Below are 24,207 nucleotides of genomic sequence, written 5' to 3'. Positions count from 1 at the left end.
TAACAAGACATAGCTGTTGATTGGTTTGTTTTGCTTTGAATTTCGGACAAAGCTACACGAGCGTTATCTGCGCTAGCTGTCCCTAATTTAGCAATGTAAGACTAGAAGGAAGGCAGCTAGTCATCACCACCCACCGCCAACTCTTGGGCTACTCTTTTATCAACAAGTAATGGGATTGACCGTCACATTATAGCACCACCACGGCTGAAAGAGCGAGCATATTTGGTGTGACGGGGATTCGAACCTGCGACCCTCAGATTATGAGTCAAGTGTCTTAACCACCTGGCCATGCTGAGCCACTAGTGGTAGATGAAGTAACTAGATGCATAATGTAATCAGATGAAGTGACATATGTAAACATAAGTATTTTGCTCGATCAGACCAATCTCATTATTACTATCCATTCCTGGTGACTCAACAGCAATATGTAAGGATCATAACCCTAAGATTCTGAGTTCAATCCATGGAGTGCCTTAAAGCAAATATTGTTAGAATTTGCACTTGTAATAACAATAAAAAACAAGTAAATGTAAACGATTTAAATTTAAATGTTAGCTTGCACATGGTGGCATGACATCAAGTATCTCTTCCTGTTGAAATGTCTAACCCGACTCTAAATAACCATGTCGCCCATTTCAGTAACTTAACAAAACAAAAACGAAACATTTTAATTTGAACGTTCATGACATGGTGGCATGACACAAACATCTCTTCATGTTGAAATGTATAACCCAAGTCTAAATAACCATGTCGCCCATTTCAGTAACTTAAAACAAAAACAAAACCTTTTCAATTGAACGTTCAAGTGCACATGGTGGCATGACATCAAGCATCTCTTCCTGTGAAGGGCGTAAGTTAAGTCTGGATAAATTTTGTATCCATGTCAGTAACGTACAAACTTTGGAAGTGAAGCAAATTACTTTGGGATAAAAATTACATAATTATTTATAGATGGCAACTATCTTTTAATGACGAAATTAGTTTATGACTTAACTGTTTAACTCTGAGAAAATTAATAGTGCTAAACTATCTGAGTCAATCAAGAACTGAAAGTCTACGCATCATTGGTTTGTGACATCTAAATAAAGCTCTAGCTTTGAGGAGAATAAACATCTTGCAACGTAATTTATCAATTGGCATATTTACTCTTAAACAGTAACGTTAAACAAATTTACAGAATGTTTCTCGCATTATAATATAATCTAAATACTCATTAGGCTACCCGGCGTGGCCAGGTGGTTAAGGCACTCGACTCGTAATCTGAGGGTCGTGGATTCGATTCCCCCTCACACCAAATATTCTCGCTCTTTCAGCCGTAGAGGTGTCATAATGCGACGGTCAATTCCATTGGTACAAGAGTAGCCCAAGAGTTGGCGGTGGGTTGTGATGACTAGCTGCCTTCTCTCTAGTTAACACTGCAAAATTAGGGACAGCTAGCGCAGATAGCCCTCGTGTAGCTTTTAGCGAAGTTCAAACCAAACCAAACTCATTAGGCTTATCGCTTGCGTTTGAAAGTAATAAAATTCAAAAGAAAGTGGAAACGCAAAGCTGACGTAAAAAGAGTCCCAACCATGACAATTTACACTGTAGGTGAGAAAGATAATGACATTAGGTTCACCGCTTGTACATTATAAATTAGTTAAGTGCAATTGAATTTGGTAACACAACGTTGACGTTAAGAGTCCTACTAACAATAATTTAGACTATAGATAATAAATTTAAGAAAATTCCACTAAAGTTATTGCATTATGTCAAAATAATAACTCACTAGTGCAAATGATACAACTAAACACGAAAAATATCCACTCTCACAATATCTATAAAGAAAGGAAATGTCATTGGAAACCTTGTGCATTTTAGCTCATTTTCTCTTCTCCAGCTCTATTAAGCTGTAGGTGGCAGGTATGTCATACATGTGCATATATATAGGTTTAACATACAAAACAATTAAATTGAGTTACACTTGTAAACTTTAAACTTGAACAAAAACTTTATGTTCATTGGGTAAGATAACACTGTGTGAGTACACTCTTCCAAGTGAAATTAATACATCCGCATACCCTCCATGATGCTCCAAATGAGATCACATATAAAAACTTTTGTTTCTCCAACTTAGGTCACGGTATCTAGAAACTACTTCAACTGAAGCAGCATCACGTGCATGTTCTCTACTGTAAACTAAGTCAGAACGTGTGCAAACTCTCTGTTATTTTTTCTTCATCTCAGATTTGAATCCGAAATCTGTCGCACGGTAGACGAGTGCTTCACCAACTAGCTAAAGGGTTAGCACAATGGCGCTTGGAAGTAAGAGGCTTTTTAACGTTACTTCATACGACATCAAGATATGTGCATAACCTCTTATCCTGCTTCAGTTGAAATCATATGTTCAATCTCCTTATGCTACTCCAAGTAAGGTCACAACATGCTCAATCTCCTTATATTACTCCAAGTAAGGTCACAGCATGTGCAAAATCTCTATGCTAATCCAAATGAAATCACAACACGTGCAATCTCTCTGTATTACTCCAAGTAAGGTCACAATATGTGCAAAGTCTCCATACTTCTCCACACAAGAACACAACATGCTCAAACTGTACATGCTCCAAGTATGATCGCAACATATATAAACTCTCTACGTTACTCCAAACAAAGTCACAACATACGCAAACTATGTTTCTCTCAGTGAGGCCACATCATGCGTACATTTCTTGTTCTATTTCACGTAAAATTACATGTCCAAATTCTCTGTTTCTCCACGTAAGATCTGCACACTCTTTACGTTGCTTCAAATAAAGTCACAAAATGTGCATAGTTTCAGAGTTTCTCCAAAATAATTCCAATGTACGAAGACTCCTAATGTTGGTCCAAGTAATGTCAAAATATTTATACTTCTCCAAATGAAGTCACAACATCAGGCTACTTACTGTCTGCTTACTTCGTGTGAGGTTACTTACATTCATAAAGTGATAATTAAAATCATATAAAGCCTTTCATTCACGGTCTTTTACTAATAGTTAAATTACACGGAGCTTCACGTGATTTATGCCCATCGGGTGTCTGAAAGATTGTAAATGAATGTTTTTTATTTTTGTTACATGAATGTGTAGAAGTTGCGAAAAGCATCAGGATCATTTAAATCATTTCGTATAGAGACAATATAATTGTATAGGCGTTATTGATTTCTTAATAGAAACTTCGATTCACATGAGTTTCTTCCAATTGTAATGTGTTTTTAGCTACATCTTAATGGGTTACATAGATATTATGACATCATTTACCATTCTCGTATTGGTCTACTTCTTGTACCTGTTTAGGTTTTTGGGATCTTATTCGGAAGGACTTGATTGAATAGTTAAGATAACTCGATAAAATTAACACTAAAAATAACTCTTAAAAGGTGTTTTTAAATTAGAAGCAGAAGCTGGAGTCGTGTGATGTTGTTCGCTTTTCCTATGACAATAGTGCTTTACAGGAAAAGCAGCTTATAAGATGAAATACATCCAAGATTAGAATTTAAACTTTAAGATGTTTTATTATATATAAGAAAGAGTTTTGCACAAGCTAGCACGATCTATATATAGAGAGAGGAATACTGTAATGTTACTATAACGTGAATGTCTGTGATGATTCGTCTTTACCTCCCCTCACACACAAAATGACTGTCAACCATCATATTTTCATCATCACGTAGGGCTAATGTAATATTCGAGCTTTCTTCACTCCGAACAGTTTCTGTACCAAGTGTCCTACAATTCTTAAAATCCTATCAGCAAGAGAAGAGATTTATTTTTTACTGGTGCAATAAAGTACAAACCTTTTTAGCAAATGTAAACCACCATTGTCTGATTGATGTCTTTCGACACATCCCATTACCATTGGCGTACCCGATGCAGTGCATGAGGGGGGGGCGTTCCCTCGATGTGCATGCAAACTACAGCTCGAGCCTCGGGCCCACCGTGTCATCCGAATGCGCGGGCTCATAAGCTTACATACACTAGAGATAGTGGGAACTCACGTCTGTCTGGCACAAGGGTAAATCTAGGGAATAGCACAGCGAGTCTCACTAGTCGGGAAAATTGCTGTCTCTACATACCAATCTGTTTCTTCCAGTGCTGCATTATTAACGCCTGCCCGTCCATTTACGTAAGTGCAAGTAACAGGCGAGAATACTTCACGCCTTCAGACAGCACGAAACACTTTTAGGACATAATTGATAAGCCATAATGTGGAATTTTCGTGCACCCACCAAGTTTTGGTCTACAAGAAACGTTCTACAAAAGCTGTAGATGAATTAATAATAGCTCGGTGGACCGAAACGTTCTACGTTACCGCTGTTCATATCAATTAAGATACGTGTTTATCTGTGGTTTCGATTCTCTGCTGCATGTGGGACTGAAATATGCAGATTTGCACGAAAAATAAAAACGTTTGTTGGTTTTACTGGTTCTTACCAAGAAGAATGAAGTGGGCTGGTCATACCAAGAATGAAATGGGCTGGTCATACCAAGAAAAGACGCAATATGCGTTCTTGAAGCTCAAGACAAATGGTTGCGACCAAAAGAAATACGTTATCTACATGCATTCGAAGAGGTAAACACACTTTTCTCATAGACCACGAACTTGAATAGCAGAAAGAAGGGTTATCTGGTCGATCATTAGTTTTAGCAAACAAACAACTATACAAAGACTACCATAGGCCTACGCGTCTATCAGATTAGAAAGCAGCATATACCTATATTTACACCTACGTATCAATCATTAAATGCTATACATTGAGCTTATTTGGTGTACCTATTTAATATCCATGATTTTTTAAAATAATTTAAAACATGATTCTTTTTCCGAAAATTTAAAAGTTTTCACTGACTTCTTTTACGTGAAATGTTCAAAAAAATCTGGATTTTACTTTACGTAAGTCAACCACAACAAACTGCAGTCAATAAGTTGCTAATTTTATGAGAGAGAAGATAATGAAAGCCTTAATCCAGAATCTCTGTTGAAATTTTGCTTTATGCTCAGTCATAAAACCCTGTTTTCTTTTTGATAATGAAAACCCTGCTCTTTCCCTTGTAAGGAAAACCCTCTTTCAGGTTCACAGTTTTAAACCTTGTTCTCTGTGTTGAGTGATAAAACCTTATTCTCTCCTTAGTAATTGAAACCCTGTCTCAGATTCATACTTGAAATCTGTAGTGTCCAGTGATAAAACCTTATTCTCTCCTTAGTAATTGAAACCCTGTCTCAGATTCATACTTGAAATCTGTATTCTTAGTACTTTAAATATCTTTTTCTCTCCATAGTATGAAAAACTAACATTTTATCATTAGTATTAAACTTATGCTCTCTTCTCACACCCTCAAGATAAAGTTTCATAATAAGTTTCTAGTTTATTTTGAAAATTTATGAATAACTACCTAATATCCTTTAATCATATGGTAGGAATAGTTCAGGTACGATCTCAATACAAACTGCAAAAATTAATTTAATAACCTTACAAATGAGGTGAGTTGGACACTGAATCATAATTACATAGGGATTTTTTAAAGACTTTAATGTCATTTCAGATGAAAAATAAACGTATTTTCTTTATAATTTCAAGTGACATTAAGATGAGTATCAATATATTGATTACAGTAATTTATGAATTAGTATAACCTAACAATATTAATTTATTAGTATAATTAATTTTTGTTTCAACTTTCTCTTTTGTGTTTGTTTGTTTTTTAATTTCGCGCAAAGCTACACGAGGGCTATCTGCGCTAGCCATCCCTAATTTAGCAGTGTAAGACTAGAGAGAAGGCAGCTAGTCATCACCATCCACCGCCCTAACTCTTGGGCTACTCTTTTACCAACTAATGGTAGGATTGACCGTCACTTTATAACGCCCTTCTACTGAAAGGGCGAGCATGTTTAGTGTGATGGGAATTCGAACCCGCGACCCTCGGAGTCGAGCGCCTTAACCAACAGATCATGCTGGGCTTTCTCTTTTGTGACTGGTCTTCCCAAGCTATAAGGAGCACGTAGCGTTAGATTGCAACTGTTAACATCTAAATACCACAAAATGCAACAATAGGTATTTATCACTGATAAATAGTGTTCATCTTATACACTTAAAAAAATGAAATGAGTTTATTTTCCGTAAATCATTATGAAGAACATTAACATTTATATTTTTTAATGACCAAAACATTGATTTGTTTATCTTAAAATAGATTCCCACATAACTCTTCGTGATGACGAGAAATTCACTTGAAATAAAATGTACCTCAAGGCGGCTGGTATGGGTGTTAAAACGTTTATTAAAATAAAGTAGAGAACAACGTTTTAACCTTCTTAAGTTAACCTCAAGATGACCTAAGAAGGTCCAAACGTTGTTTTCTATTTTAATAAAGTTTTAATACCCATACCAGCTGCCTTGAGATACATTCTCACATAAAACATCGTCCAATAAAATATTCCTCGTAAACATAGGCTTATAAAGAATGAACGTTTAAACGTTTTCTTGTCCAATTTTATATGTACGATTTAATTAGATGAGGCTTGTGCACTGTTCGAAAGGTATGCTATCAATGAGGCTTGTGCACTGTTCGAAAGGTATGCTATCAATGAGGCTTGTGCACTGTTCGAAAGGTATGCTATCAATGAGGCTTGTGCACTGTTCGAAAGGTATGCTATCAATGAGGCTTGTGCACTGTTCGAAAGGTATGCTATCAATGAGGCTTGTGCACTGTTCGAAAGGTATGCTATCAATGAGGCTTGTGCACTGTTCGAAAGGTATGCTATCAATGAGGCTTGTGCACTGTTCGAAAGGTATGCTATCAATGAGGCTTGTGCACTGTTCGAAAGGTATGCTATCAATGAGGCTTGTGCACTGTTCGAAAGGTATGCTATCAATGAGGCTTGTGCACTGTTCGAAAGGTATGCTATCAATGAGGCTTGTGCACTGTTCGAAAGGTATGCTATCAATGAGGCTTGTGCACTGTTCGAAAGGTATGCTATCAATGAGGCTTGTGCACTGTTCGAAAGGTATGCTATCAATGAGGCTTGTGCACTGTTCGAAAGGTATGCTATCAAAAATTACCAGAGTTTAACATTCAACTAGTCGACGTTTAAATACAACAACAAGCGACTTCTTAATCCGTTTGAGGTAAATAATTTTCGAAAACTAGTAATATTTTAAAGGCGTTTTCAGCGGTATAATTTATAGTCATAATGTAAAATATTATACTTATTATTATTCAATAAAACGATTATTAACCTGTAAGGTTAGCTCCTAAAATTCCATAAAACAAATACCTAACAGTTAAATTTTTTTACGATCTCTGTGGAATAAGAAAAAAAAATGAATAAAACGAGCTACAATTACACTCAGCTGAACATGAAATATTTATTACCACATTGCCCAGATAATCACATACTGGGAAACGACAAAACGTATTAACTGGATCTTTAATTACTGCTATTTTACGTTTGCTTGGACACAACCGTTTCACAAGAAACTATAATTTAGAATAATATAGTGGATGGGGCTAATGACATACACCTTAACAGAAAAATCATGAAACAACAGAGTTAGCTACATACAAATTTTAACTTTAAGACGGAGCCTTTGTTCTGCTTGAGAACACAAAAGAATCTGTTATGCAATTACATAGAGTGAGATTCACCATGCTTGTTGGCGTTATATATTATTACAAAAACGAGGTTCTGCTATAGACAACGAAATGACTCTACGATCTTTGATGATAGTATATGTTGTTACGAAAACGGGCTGTATTGTACAGAGCAAAGTTACTGTATCATGTTTGATGATTTTCTATACTGTTACAAACACGAGACAATGTTATAAACAACGGATTGACAACCATGTTTGACGACGGTAAATAATGTTATAAAAACGAGGCCATATTGTACACGACGAAAGAACTGTACCATATTTGATGCTGTTATATACTATTTAAAAACACGAAACCATGTTAAACACAGCGAAGTGACTGTATTAATAAAAACGAGTCCCATAACAATGAAGTTAAAATCACAAGATAATTACTGTGTAACTGTTCTTAATTTTCAGTTGGTGGATCAGGAAGAACACAACTAGTAAACCATCTATCTCTTTTAACACAAAAGAGATAAAAAGGCACAGAGTGCGTTTTTGTATCAACGAGAGCTGAACCTAGAATTCTCAAACTGAGCACGATAACCACATACCACACTGCTACCCCAATGCTAATGATGTGTCAAAGAAGTGAACCAAGTTATATAATTTTTCTGTGTTTTCGTTTTCTCAAACCTTCTTCGAACTTTTCAACAATACAGATAGGTTGGTATGTTTAGTTTTTAATTTTTGTGCAAAGCTACATGAGTTTGTTTGTTTGTTTGTTTTGGAATTTTGCACAAAGCTACTCGAGGGGTGTTTGTGCTAGCCGTCTCTAATTTAGCAGTGTAAGATTAGAGGGAAGGTAGCTAGTCATCACCACCCACCGCCAACTCTTGGGCTACGCTTTTACCAACGAAAAGTGGGATTGACCGTCACATTATAACGCCCCCACGGCTGGGAGGGCGAGCATGTTTGGCGCGACGCGGGTGCGAACCCGCGACCCTCGGATTACGACTCGCGCGCCTTACGCGCTTGGCCATGCCGGGCCCAGCTACATGACAGCTATTTGCGCTAGCCGTCCCTAATTTAGCAATAAAAGATTTAAAAAATGCAGCTAGTCACCATCATCCACCACAAACTCTTGGGCTACTCTTCTACCAACAAATAATGGGATTCATCGTCACCATAAAATGCCTCCACGGTTGAGAGTACGAGCACTTTTAATGGGACGGGGATTCGAACCCGCGACCCTCAGATTGCAAGTCGAGTGCCCTAGACACTCTTACTCCTATGTTTTGGAGAATTTGGATACATTTAGTTATCTAAAAGTGAGTTTTCACTTTACTTTTCTTCTCCCATTGGTATTCGAGAGGCCCGGCATGGTTAGGTGGTTAAGGCGCTCGACTCGTAATCTGAGAGTTGCTGGTTTGAATCCTCGTCGCATCAAACATCCTCGCCCTTTCAGCCATTGTTCAAATTGAAGTTTGTCCAGAATATTTATAATGTCTTTTAAAAAGATACCCTTGTGTTTACGTATCAGTACAAAGTGAATATAATCTTACATTTATGAAGAAACTTGTATAATTCGATAAAAAATGCTTCAAAATTATCATAAAGCAGTTCTGACAAAAAACGTATTTAATAATGAAAACTTCAACAAAAGTACTACTTATATGTATCTGTCAAAAATATTATTTTGTAAGTGAAGTAATAAAGAAATAGCTTAGTATATGCAGGTTAAGGCACTCGACTCGTAATCCGAGGGTCGCGGGTTCGAATCACTGTCACACCAAACATGCTCCCTCTTTCAGCCATGGGGGCGATATAATGTGACAGTCAATCCCACTATTCGTTGGTAAAAGAGTAGCCCAAGATTTGGCGGTGGTGGTGATGACTAGCTGCCTTGTCTCTAGTCTTACACTGCTAAATTAAGGACGGCTAACGTTGTTAGCCCTCTAGTAACTGCGCAAAATTCAAAACAATCCAAAACCTATTCGAGACCGTGTACTTTTATTGTACATACGTCTGTGGACATTTCAATCAGTAAAACAAGCCTTTCCATATCTTGTCTTGATGTCATTAACTTATATTAACTCATCAATGTGTTAAATGTCTAAAGCGGACGTCACCCACTAGTTTAAGTCGTATTTTTATTACAGTATCTTGTTTAGAGAACTCACGTTGTAGTAGTTAGCATGACGAGTTAACCCTCAAAATGGTTTCAAATTTTTTAAAGTCCTTTCTGTATTCTAGATGTTATTTCGCAAACGACGTATATTACATTTTCTAACCGAAAACAAGAAAAAACACGAACATTATATGAGGTAACAATTTACGTCATGGTGTGACCAGCGAACTGGAATTCGCAAGCCCAGCTGTAAAAGCGATTAGAAGCTAAAGATGTATCATTGAAGCGAATAAGGAAAACTGCATATATCCTATACTTATAATTTAGTTGAACGATAAACTTCTCTTTTTCACTTAGCACAAGAATAATCAATGTAGTAATCACATATACTCTCTATCTCTTAGAAGCCAGCGTAAGGTGGTCAAGTGCTACAAGCTAAGAACTGGTTAAAATGCTCATTTTTCTTCCACTGACATTGGAACAGCATGTATGGCTCACCAATGTCGAGGATAAACGAGCTCTACGTGTTTGCCTGAGGAGTGCATGCTGCGTGACAGCCGCGTGGGACGTAGTCCGCCGTCAGCACCTGTCTTCAAAGCCCGACGGGGAGCGGCCATAGGTCACGAGCCACGGGGCTTAACTTGAAAGGCACATTAACAAATCTTGATTTTCCAGACCTTCTATGTTGTGACTTTTATGGGGTATTTCAGACAAGAAACGCTGTTCTAAACACATTGTTTGTCGAAGCCGTGGCTCCGCCTTCATGTTTAGACTGTTAGTGTTCACTTGGGGTTAGATAAGATTGATAAATGTTATCGGCTAAACTTCTCCTGGAGTCGGGTATTAAAACTGGCTTCCTACAAAAGCCGTTAACGATTTATTTTAGGTTGAACAAACAATAGAGCACTAAGACCCACCGTGTTTGGCGTGGCCAGAAATACAGTTCTAAAAATAAAACATTATCACACTGAATAACAAGAAAAACAAAGTCAACAAACAATCCATTATGATATATACAGATAATCTGCATTTGCTTCCAAGTAATGTACCTAATGTAACATTAATAACATTTTATACAAAGCAATACGTCGTTTCCACCAAGACGAACGCACACACTTTGCTAACACTAACTCAAGCTTTTAGTGTGCATAAACAGCGATTGCTAAAAGCATTAAATACATCTTAAAATTGCTGTGTCTAAGTAACATCCTGATAAGCGAATAATAATAAAATCAAAAGGCAAGACACGTTACAGCTAAATGACCACAGTAAACAGAAAAACCTTTCAAGGTAAACAAGTAATATAAACTTCACATTTTACCATACATCCTTACAGTAGATAAATCATTTCTAATAAACTGAAACAACAAATATGTTGCTATAAACAGAAACATCCATTTAAGTAGAACCATAACATGAACGGATCTCTATACAGGATACCATCCTTTACAGACAAAACATACACTAGACATATTACCATAAACAGATACATCCATTTAAGTAGAACCATAACATGAACGGATCTCTATACAGGATACCATCCTTTACAGACAAAACATACACTAGACATATTACCATAAACAGATACATCCATATATGTAGAAGTATAACAAGGACTCTCTTGTCACTAACAACACATTTATATACAAGATAACGCCTTTATAGACAAAAAAAAAAAAAAATCCGGACATATTGCCATAAACACAAATATCCATTCAGGGTAAGTAAACAACAAATGTCATGTCACTACCAACACATTTCTATACAAGGTAACTAACTTTATAGAGGAAACACATAGTAGGTACATTATCATAAACAGAAACATCCATTCAGATGTAATTACGTAAGATAAACCATATCACATCCTAACATCAGGTAGAGTAAAATCAAACCACAGAGATCTTACCACAAATAACAACATTCAACATAACATAAATAAACAAGAGGAAGTTAACTAACTGATACTCCAGACCACAGTCATCAGTCCTAGTACATCAGAGATTCTGCTGTGCGTCCAATATTCAGTAATCAACTTTACAATCACCTGGTTTCTCACTCCCAGAAAGAACCTATTATATAGTCAATAAACAACACCCACCTCAACGTAAAAAAAACCAAAAAAAACACACTTTCTTACTAACATGAACCAACGGTAGCTGTTTATACTGCAACGTTTCAACATGAATCAGATTATACCAATATCAGCACAGAAAACTTTCTTATTAACATGAACCAACAGTAGCTGTTTATACTGCAACGTTTCAACATGAATCAGATTATACCAATATCAGCACAGAAAACTTTCTTACTAACATGAACCAACAGTAGCTGTTTATACTGCAACGTTTCAACATGAATCAGATTATACCAATATCAGCACAGAAAACTTTCTTATTAACATGAACCAACAGTAGCTGTTTATACTGCAACGTTTCAACATGAATCAGATTATACCAATATCAACACAGAAAACTTTCTTATTAACATGAACCAACAGTAGCTGTTTATACTGCAACGTTTCAACATGAATCAGATTATACCAATATCAGCACAGAAAACTTTCTTACTAACATGAACCAACAGTAGCTGTTTATACTGCAACGTTTCAACATGAATCAGATTATACCAATATCAACACAGAAAACTTTCTTATTAACATGAACCAACGGTAACTATTTATACTACAGCATTTCAACATGAATCAGATTATACCAATATCAGCACAGAAAACTTTCTTACTAACATGAACCAACGGTAACTATTTATACTACAGCATTTCAACATGAATCAGATTATACCAATATCAGCACAGAAAACTTTCTTACTAACATGAACCAACAGTAGCTGTTTATACTGCAACGTTTCAACATGAATCAGATTATACCAATATCAACACAGAAAACTTTCTTATTAACATGAACCAACGGTAACTATTTATACTACAGCATTTCAACATGAATCAGATTATACCAATATCAGCACAGAAAACTTTCTTACCAACATGAACCAGCGGTAACTATTTATACTACAGCATTTCAACATGAATCAGATTATACCAATATCAGCACAGAAAACTTTCTTATTAACATGAACCAACAGTAGCTGTTTATACTGCAACGTTTCAACATGAATCAGATTATACCAATATCAACACAGAAAACTTTCTTATTAACATGAACCAACAGTAGCTGTTTATACTGCAACGTTTCAACATGAATCAGATTATACCAATATCAGCACAGAAAACTTTCTTACTAACATGAACCAACAGTAGCTGTTTATACTGCAACGTTTCAACATGAATCAGATTATACCAATATCAACACAGAAAACTTTCTTATTAACATGAACCAACGGTAACTATTTATACTACAGCATTTCAACATGAATCAGATTATACCAATATCAGCACAGAAAACTTTCTTACTAACATGAACCAACGGTAACTATTTATACTACAGCATTTCAACATGAATCAGATTATACCAATATCAGCACAGAAAACTTTCTTACTAACATGAACCAACAGTAGCTGTTTATACTGCAACGTTTCAACATGAATCAGATTATACCAATATCAACACAGAAAACTTTCTTATTAACATGAACCAACGGTAACTATTTATACTACAGCATTTCAACATGAATCAGATTATACCAATATCAGCACAGAAAACTTTCTTACCAACATGAACCAGCGGTAACTATTTATACTACAGCATTTCAACATGAATCAGATTATACCAATATCAGCACAGAAAACTTTCTTACTAACATGAACCAACAGTAGCTGTTTATACTGCAACGTTTCAACATGAATCAGATTATACCAATATCAACACAGAAAACTTTCTTATTAACATGAACCAACGGTAACTATTTATACTACAGCATTTCAACATGAATCAGATTATACCAATATCAGCACAGAAAACTTTCTTACTAACATGAACCAACGGTAACTATTTATACTACAGCATTTCAACATGAATCAGATTATACCAATATCAGCACAGAAAACTTTCTTACTAACATGAACCAACAGTAGCTGTTTATACTGCAACGTTTCAACATGAATCAGATTATACCAATATCAACACAGAAAACTTTCTTATTAACATGAACCAACGGTAACTATTTATACTACAGCATTTCAACATGAATCAGATTATACCAATATCAGCACAGAAAACTTTCTTACCAACATGAACCAGCGGTAACTATTTATACTACAGCATTTCAACATGAATCAGATTATACCAATATCAGCACAGAAAACTTTCTTATTAACATGAACCAACAGTAGCTGTTTATACTGCAACGTTTCAACATGAATCAGATTATACCAATATCAACACAGAAAACTTTCTTATTAACATGAACCAACAGTAGCTGTTTATACTGCAACGTTTCAACATGAATCAGATTATACCAATATCAGCACAGAAAACTTTCTTACTAACATGAACCAACAGTAGCTGTTTATACTGCAACGTTTCAACATGAATCAGATTATACCAATATCAACACAGAAAACTTTCTTATTAACATGAACCAACGGTAACTATTTATACTACAGCATTTCAACATGAATCAGATTATACCAATATCAGCACAGAAAACTTTCTTACTAACATGAACCAACGGTAACTATTTATACTACAGCATTTCAACATGAATCAGATTATACCAATATCAGCACAGAAAACTTTCTTACTAACATGAACCAACAGTAGCTGTTTATACTGCAACGTTTCAACATGAATCAGATTATACCAATATCAACACAGAAAACTTTCTTATTAACATGAACCAACGGTAACTATTTATACTACAGCATTTCAACATGAATCAGATTATACCAATATCAGCACAGAAAACTTTCTTACCAACATGAACCAGCGGTAACTATTTATACTACAGCATTTCAACATGAATCAGATTATACCAATATCAGCACAGAAAACTTTCTTACTAACATGAACCAACAGTAGCTGTTTATACTGCAACGTTTCAACATGAATCAGATTATACCAATATCAACACAGAAAACTTTCTTATTAACATGAACCAACGGTAACTATTTATACTACAGCATTTCAACATGAATCAGATTATACCAATATCAGCACAGAAAACTTTCTTACTAACATGAACCAACGGTAACTATTTATACTACAGCATTTCAACATGAATCAGATTATACCAATATCAGCACAGAAAACTTTCTTACTAACATGAACCAACAGTAGCTGTTTATACTGCAACGTTTCAACATGAATCAGATTATACCAATATCAACACAGAAAACTTTCTTATTAACATGAACCAACGGTAACTATTTATACTACAGCATTTCAACATGAATCAGATTATACCAATATCAGCACAGAAAACTTTCTTACCAACATGAACCAGCGGTAACTATTTATACTACAGCATTTCAACATGAATCAGATTATACCAATATCAGCACAGAAAACTTTCTTATTAACATGAACCAACAGTAGCTGTTTATACTGCAACGTTTCAACATGAATCAGATTATACCAATATCAACACAGAAAACTTTCTTATTAACATGAACCAACAGTAGCTGTTTATACTGCAACGTTTCAACATGAATCAGATTATACCAATATCAGCACAGAAAACTTTCTTACTAACATGAACCAACAGTAGCTGTTTATACTGCAACGTTTCAACATGAATCAGATTATACCAATATCAACACAGAAAACTTTCTTATTAACATGAACCAACAGTAGCTGTTTATACTGCAACGTTTCAACATGAATCAGATTATACCAATATCAGCACAGAAAACTTTCTTACTAACATGAACCAACGGTAGCTGTTTATACTACAGCATTTCAACATGAATCAGATTATACCAATATCAGCACAGAAAACTTTCTCACTAGCATGAACCAACGGTAACTATTTATACTACAAGTAATAATAATAAGTTTTCCGAATGAACAATCAAACTCGTCTTATTGCATGATGTTCTGTTGAATATTACATACAGAGGAAGCTTCACCAAGGAAACTAAACATGTTGGTTTATGAATTATTTTTAGTTACCCGAGGAAGAGTGAAGGGTTTGGAGAAATAGTCTGGTTCTAAGTGTTTCAAAGAAATCTTTCTTTCCAGCATGAACCAACAATACTTACCTTACCACAGAAATCCAATCTTCAGTGGTCTTCCAGTGGGTTAACAGTAAGTTTACGGACTTGCAACGCTAAAATCTGAGGTTCGACAGCTCGCCGATAGCCTATTGTGTAGCTTTGCACTCAAACATACAAACTTTTCTCAGCTGTTTCAAGAATGCCCATTTACCTACCCAACAAAGGTAACTTTGGTGATCAAACAATATTCAACTCACTACTGTAAGTTTTATTTTTGGTGTGAATTTATCCCACCTGTCTTACTAATGAAAATTGTCTTTCTAACATAATGAAATAATATATTATTTACCAATAATGAAAACAGAATATCATGAATAAAAATACTGGTATTTGTTATTAAATTTGTTTCCTGTGAGTCAATTAAAATGCCCTTCAGATGTGCCTTTATGAATATATGTTTCCATGTTTTTAAACATTTTCAACTTGTATGAATAATGCAGTGAAATTTGTTTAAAAAGGGAGCACTTTTTTGTTTTATGCTATAGAACTAACCACTTAGTAACTCCCTCTGATGTATATTATTGACTTAAATAGTGCCTTCAACAATAAACTTTGTCAAGTATTTTCTATGTTTTCAACCTCTACACCCATTGTTACGTCGGGTACAGGGCCTACCCAAGCCTTTTGACATTGACACTCTATTTAGATCTTCAAAAGGACGGAAGCAAGCATCAGGAAATTGATTCGATAAATCGCCCCATCAACTAGAACTGTTTGTTAACATGGTTTCTCGTCTCATCCAAGCACGTGACCAGTTGCTAAGTGAAAGTGACACATCTATCCGCCTTCATATCCGGGATGGTCATAAAGCTTGTAAGTGTTCACTTCTACTATACAGGGTCACAGTTTCAGGCGAACTTAGAACTTTCAAGCTGTACCCAGTCCTGTTTGTAAGAACACAAATGTACGTTTCATTTTCTCGCATTGTGTTGCCTGTTGCACACTGAACAAACAAAACTGTTGCTAGGTGTTTATTTCAATGCAGTCTATACTATATGTGTAATTGTGGCGAATAAAAACTGCGAGGAACGCGTGAACGCCCAACACATAATACATATGTACTAATTTATTTAATTGACTATTTTGTTCGAACCTTTACCTCGTTTTTTTTGTGTGTGTAAATGACACTATACGATAATGTTAATAAAGAACCACATGTACTGCACAATGTTGAAGTCCAGATAATAAGAACCACATGTACTGCACAATGTTGAAGTCCAGATAATAAGAACCACATGTACTGCACAATGTTGAAGTCCAGATAATAAGAACCACATGTACTGCACAATGTTGTAATATTCGCAGACTTTTATTATTTTACGAATTATTAGTCTAAAATATTTAGAAACAAATTATTCTTTGCGATGTCTGAAGAAAAGATTTTTTTTTATTAGTCAAAGTCTTAGGAAAATAAGATTTGAATAATTTAAGTCTATGTCTAATGAAGAAAACTATTGATAAATGTTATTAATAAAACTAAATTCATTAATCTTGAAAGTTTCAAGTGCTTAACGTTATTGCTGGATATTATTAAAAATCAATTTAATTAATATACGTATTAATTCACTCACTGAATAAGACATAACAAGTATTTCCTATTACTAATGACTAAGACGTACTACCCCTGTGTAAAAATCACGTTTTGTTTCATTTCATTAAGTTCAAAACTTTACGCGATGTCATTACAACAAGATTTCTTCATTATTAACAATAGATGGCATCTCGAACAGGAGTAGCTATACGGTAAACACTGCTTACGGGGGTTAAAATATTTAATTTTTCTAATGCATGAAATAAAACGTACATGTAACGGCGATTTTAACACACACTAGCTGTATAAGATATATTGGAAAACTTGGAGTCATGATGATTAATTTTGCTACATATACTAGGTACACAACCTTTGTTAAACATTCAACGAAAACTAATTGAAGCAAATTTATAAATTGGAATTCTCTTTTTCTTCTTTTACTTACACTGCTTCAACTGTTTTATTAGTTGTAAAGACAAAATACTGTCACCCATTAGCTTTTTTAACTTTTTACCCCACCCAACGTTCGTAGTATGTTTTTATTCCTGTGTGTGCGTGTGTATGTGTGAACGGTTTAACTCCAAAATATTTCATCTTATATTCGATAACGTTTGGTACAAAAGCTTAATGACTCCCAAATGTCAATTAATTAAATTTTTGTTAAAATTAATAGATCAAAGGTCAAGATAAAAATTCAATCACGTCACTTGAAACATTTTATAACTGTGTTTTATGAAATTTCGCGCTAAGGTTAAGTATCCCCACAAACCACTTGATTGAAGTTGGGGTGAATCTAGCATAAAGGTCAAGGTCGAACTGGACTTCATCCGCTTTTATTATAATGTTAGAAAACTAAGATTTTATTAAATCGAGAAGCAACACCAACGTGTTTGAAGGTGATTAAAATTTTGGTTTCTATTTTAGATGGGTTGCAAGGGTTGTACTCTAAGTTATTTTCTAGTTTATGAACCTAACTTTAACCTTCAGTGGGTATTATATAAATATTTCAAATATATATAATTTAAATTGACCGATAGTATATGTGGCGTTACTGATGTTTAACTTTCAGTGTCAATTTGTGAAAAGAAAACATTTGGACTGAGAATTTTATATGATTTAGATAATATAAGACAATGTCACAATACACAAAACTTTGTCGTATTTAAACACAAAAAAAGCGTTAGACTCATTTCATTTTGTTCTACTTTGGTTCCACAAATTCCTTAAAATGTAATATGCATTCCTGAGCAGAAGTAAGAAGTCTAATACAGATATTGTTAATCCTAACTATAACAATAAACCCATGGATTTACCGAGTTAAAACAACAAAACAAAGATACGTTGGAGTGGAGAAGATGGTTCGTTGGGCACATTACAATATAGAAGAGGAGGTGAATTTTACATTTGCAAACAATGAATCGTGAACAGTCCATAATTTAGTGCAGTGAATAAAAGTAAAAATCACGGACTACTCCAACAATTTTCATGAGTAAGAAGTACAATCGTGAATCGATTCACGAATTGCCTACAGCCACTTAACAAGATTTTTAACAAGATAAACAGTAATTCTTCAAAGTTTGATATATATTTGGTAAACATTCTTAAGTGAGATGTGTTTTTCTCAATACCCATTAGTCGAAAGAAAACAGCGGTTTTAATCTTTTCTATCATTTTGGAAACATCATTTTGTATCCTGTTAAAATTCAGAGGTTATCACAATTAACCTGAACATCTAGTATTCAGAGTTTATTATCACAACTCAACAAATTAGCAGCTGTGTGTATTTCAACATATTTAGAGAGTCAAACTCTATAATCCATATGAGTTGTATGTTATAAGTACAGATCATTCAAACGACCCAAGCTGGGAAAGTGGTAAGTCTTCGGATTTACAACGCTTAAATCAGGGGCTCGACTCCCCTCGGTGGACACAACTCATAACCTTATATGGCTTTGCTACAAGAAAAGACATGTACAATATTTTAAAAAGTTAAACTGTTCTGTGTACATGAACGTGTGTGTGCTGTTTTTCTCTCTTTTTGTTATCTATCTGAGAAACACATAGAAGTAAACGCGCTCACTGAATACAAATTTTGAAATTATAGGAAGCTTGGCAAACTTTTCTCACTATTTTGTAAAAAGAAAGAAAGGGAAACTGAAAAGAAGTAGAATCTTACGGTTTATTGATGTTAGGCTTATCTGTTTTGCTCGTATATAAAATTGAAATAAAACAACAATTAAACTTGAGTTAGTAAAAGAACAACTGTAAGAGGACAACTGAAAACAGACGGATATTTCACAATTATTCCACCTTAGACCAGGAGACAATGAAAGAAGTTAATAAAAACTCTAAAGGAAAAACGATAAAGCTCAACGTTTACACAAAGTGCTTTATTTGTGTGTGTGTGTCTAGCCTGTTTGTCCAGTTACACGGTGCGCTATAGAAAATAACAAAACGATTTGTGCGCACGTAAGACAGATACATCAATACTGTGACCCGGCATGGCCAGGTGGTTAAGACACTGGATTCGTAATCTGAGGGTCACGGGTTTGAATCCCTGTCACAAGTAACATGCTCATCCTTTCAACCATGGGAGAGTTATAAAGTTATAGTCAATCCCACTATTCGTTGGTAAATGGTATTCCAAGAGTTGGCGGTAGGTGGTGATGACTAACTGCCTTCCCTCTAGTCTTACACTGTTAAATTATGGATGGCTAGCGCAGATAGCCCACGTGTGGCATCAGTACTGTTGACAAAGATGACCGTTATAGATTATTTAAAGTTAAAGAACACAGAAAAACACATAGGCATGGCAGAGGGACGTATGTGAAGGAAAAGTGATACGATTTGCCAAAAAAATCCAACATAATCGTTTCTTAATCTACTAATTATAATGTATTGTTTTAAGCGTAAATGTTACAATCTGACTCTCCACTTTCCTTCTTGCTCTTATCGAATCAAGTGGCTTGATTTATTCTAGTGTTTGAAACGTTTACCTTATTCAAATACAAAAAAAAATTCCCTCTGAAATACTGCAATCAATGTGTGTGTGTTTTTCTTATAGCAAAGCCACATTGTACTATCTGCTGAGTCCACCCACCGCATATCTGACTCGGGGCTTAAACATAGGTATTATATCAAAATTATTACTGATTAACAAAAATCTATGAAATGTGTTTTGTAGATTCAAGCCTACCCGTCAAGCTTATGCAATTTAATCCGTGTTTTGACTTTAATATTGCAATACAGACCCCACCCACCACCTCTACACCTTGTGGTTCAGCGGTGAATTTGAGGGCTTACCATGCGGAAAAATCGAGTTTCAATACTGGGCGCAGCGCATATAGCCTATTGTGTTGATTTGTGCTTATCAACAAACAAGAGTTAAATACAGAAATCTAAGTCCTTTTTCTTTTGTTTTTGCTTACCTTTGTCCAGTTTCAAAAACGCATGAAAATTACACATATTCTCCGTATGTTTTGTTTGTCTTACCTATCAACCAGTTGGACTAACCGTCCTCTGGATAAAAAATTACATAAATTCGTGATTTTGTATTTCAGAACGGCTGGTATGGGTATTAACATTTTTCTTGATAAGGAGAGAACAATGTTTCAAACTTCCTAGGTCATCTTCAAGTTAAAGTTAAGTTTTTTTCTCAACCTGAAGATGACCTAGTAAGGTCAAACGTTGTTCTCCACTTATCAGTAAGTGTTAACATCCATACCAGCCGTTCTGAAATACATTTTTATTTCAAGTGGGTTTTTTCGTCATCAAGAAATTCGTGATTAATGATAGGTTATCTTAGGACAATGTAAAAAACGCTCATAAAAACTGCGAAATACAAAATGTCAAACCGTAACTTTGCATATAACGCTACATGGGTCTGAAAACCTTCAAGCCGAATATGGTAAAAATACATCAACAGGAGGCGACGTAGTGGCAATTAACACAAAAACGACAATAAAACCGTAAAGCGAAAAATGCAAAAGTGAAAATCTATTGCACGAATTTTAGTGAAGATAGCATGCGAAAGTTACATGGACATAGAACTATTATTCTATACATATTCACAAACTGGTCATATATTTATATTATTATTCGGCCTATTTCTTAATTTGGCTAAATACTGATGCTATTGTTATGTCTATGATTTCTAATCTCGTTAAGTATTAATTATTTATATTATTATGTATTCTGTTTTTTCATACAATAATGTTGCGTTGTCAAAACGAGTACTTTGTTACTTAACAACCACACAGATTATGTTCTCCAAACATGGCCTTGTTGGATCCATAATTCAAATCACCTTTCCAACAATATAAATAAAACGTTTAAGTGGTTTCCAACAACACAAATAACGTCAAGTTTTCAGTTGAAAATTGTGTTTACTAAGATACACAACACAGCCTGAATTTACAATTACTATTATCGACTGTATATAATACAACACAAAGATTGCTCATCAATTAACATATGTTTTGTTAGCTCCCCATCAACCAACACATCTAGCTTGTTAGTCCAGAATGGTCTCTGTTATCTTAGTGAGTACTTTTAACCCTAAAAAGGGTGGTATCTATATCCTGTAGTCTATATTTCATAGTCAGGTTGGCTATCTAACTTATTCTGTAGTCTATGTGTTAACTATGTTGCTGGATCCATTGCACATCACCTTCTCTGGCTAAATGCCCACATTATCCTTCGAGTAACTTACATCCATTTTCACACTCTTATTCTTCAATCTCAGTTGCTTAGCTTATTTACAATTCGTCTTACCCTGCGCCTATTCTGTATAGTATAAAAAAACAACAAGAAGAGTCGATCAAGTTTAGTTTCATCAACTACTTAACTCGACTGCAGGCTTGTAGAATCTATACAAACTAGACCGAAATGCTGTGTATTTTACGCTATAGCTTGTATGATATGAAACCATCAGTTTTGTGACCTGTATGGCTTAATATATAACAATGTGTTAAAGTGTACTTCCTGTTATAAAATGTAGTAGCAAACATCGTTTTCTTCTTTACGGCCACACTAACTTGGATTTATCTCAGTTAAAAGTTAACAGCCAAGACAACAGTCACACGGCTGAATCAGGCACCTGTTTCCTGTGTTCTTTCATTTGTGTCCTTCACGGGACGACAGTTTCAGCTTTCTCAGTTGGAGTTTTTTATTTTTATTATTATTATTATTATTCATTCCCGGAAACTTCTCAGGCGTGTTGCAATGAATTTCTTCTAGAAAGTAGGCCTACCAACCCATATGTTCACCGCCCATGCGGAAAAAGAAGTCAAAGGAACAACGAATAGCCTGAAGGCCGGTTTTAAATATATTATGTCTACAGCACATACGTTCCTTTTATGTTTCTTTTAGAACTCAAATTAACTCTTAGAAGTTTACTAGATTGAGCTTAGAATCCTTTATTTTCAAACCACCACATATTATCAAAGTTACGGCGTACAACAAATGTGCAACGTTCACCGAGTTTTGAAAACTATAATTTTCACACGGTTAAAAAAATATAACAGATATACGTTAAATGCCTACAGATCGAAATCAATTTTAAGTTAAAACACTGTACAAATTTTTTGTATTAAAACTTTCCTTTACACGTAACAATAACTTTAAGTCTGTAAATGTTATTTTTCTGCTAAACGGTTTTTTCGGATCTGACAAATATCATGGAGGATTTGTAAGTGAATTTATAAGGTTGTAGGTTGTGACTTCCTCAGCGTATTAATACGTCTATGTGTGTAAAATACGTTGTCTGCTTACACTTTATTTCTCAAAACGTGTATCTTTAATATTTAAAAACAACCTACCGTCTAAACTCATTAGAACTTGAAATCTTTGGCTGTCGTTCCTGACTGTCTTGATGTGTCTAGTTCGTGTTTCCAAACGTTTCATCACACTTTGAACGAAACTGCGGTTAGCGCGATTTTGGTCTAGGCAGAACAGAGTATCCCAACCTTCTGCCTGTTCTCTTTGGAGCTCCTACAGATATAAATGTATTTAAACTGCTAACAATTTGGAAAATTGGCGACTTGATTTCTCTCATTGGGTGCTGCTACTACTTATTGTAGCCGATCGAAATAATTAACATAATTTCAAGAGATTACGTCTATAAACACGGGGGCAGGAAATTGACAGCTTTCGCAATTTGGAAACTACCAGACGTGTTAGGGTACTGAGCCGCTTGCTTTTCCCTTAATAACGGTCATTTGGAGATCCACTTGATTGCCGTCTGCTTTGAAGGTGAATGACTATTCCATCCGATTACATTTTGAGACGAGTATTGTGAATGGCTCACGCTTTTCGTCTCCATCTGTACTTACATAATGTCATTTTCACTTTCGAGCCTAGATTCAACAGATAATACAGACAGCTAGAATACTGTAACATGTTAATACTCGTTATGTATCTGTGTCGGAGACTAGTTGTGTGCGCCGACTGGACGAGAGCTACAAATCAACTATTATAACGAGTTTAATAGCAATTATGCAAAGTATATTATATAAAGCTTGTACAGGAGAATATGAGAGTGGGATTTATAAAGCCTTCTATTGGTCTGCGCACCCTATACTTTCACTTAGTAAGCGTGTTATTTTCTTAGATATTTTGTGAAGTGAAGACGTGGTTACGCCTGAAAAGGGCATGTATTATTAGGGTTAACATATAATATAACATTTTCATGATTGTACTTCTTATTTTGAATACAAACAATTATATTGTTATTTCCTTCTTCTAAGTTAAATGTCGTAATT

The 24,207-nt window shown here is 35.0% G+C and overlaps 1 long non-coding RNA gene across 1 annotated transcript in view; it reads right to left on the bottom strand.

Annotated features, from left to right (window-relative positions):
• Positions 1-23,904, bottom strand: part of LOC143222500 (uncharacterized) — a 128,217-nt gene extending 104,313 nt beyond the window's left edge. Inside the window, exon 1 of the long non-coding RNA XR_013012273.1 lies at positions 23,266-23,904. This is a non-coding gene — a long non-coding RNA (uncharacterized LOC143222500). The remainder of the gene's footprint in view (positions 1-23,265) is intronic.
• Positions 23,905-24,207: the final 303 nt, after the last annotated feature.

Source organism: Tachypleus tridentatus, chromosome 8, assembly GCF_004210375.1.
Source record: "Tachypleus tridentatus isolate NWPU-2018 chromosome 8, ASM421037v1, whole genome shotgun sequence".
In the NCBI taxonomy this organism is placed as follows: Eukaryota; Metazoa; Arthropoda; class Merostomata; order Xiphosura; family Limulidae; genus Tachypleus; species Tachypleus tridentatus.
This window is presented reverse-complemented; position numbering and strand designations above follow the sequence as displayed.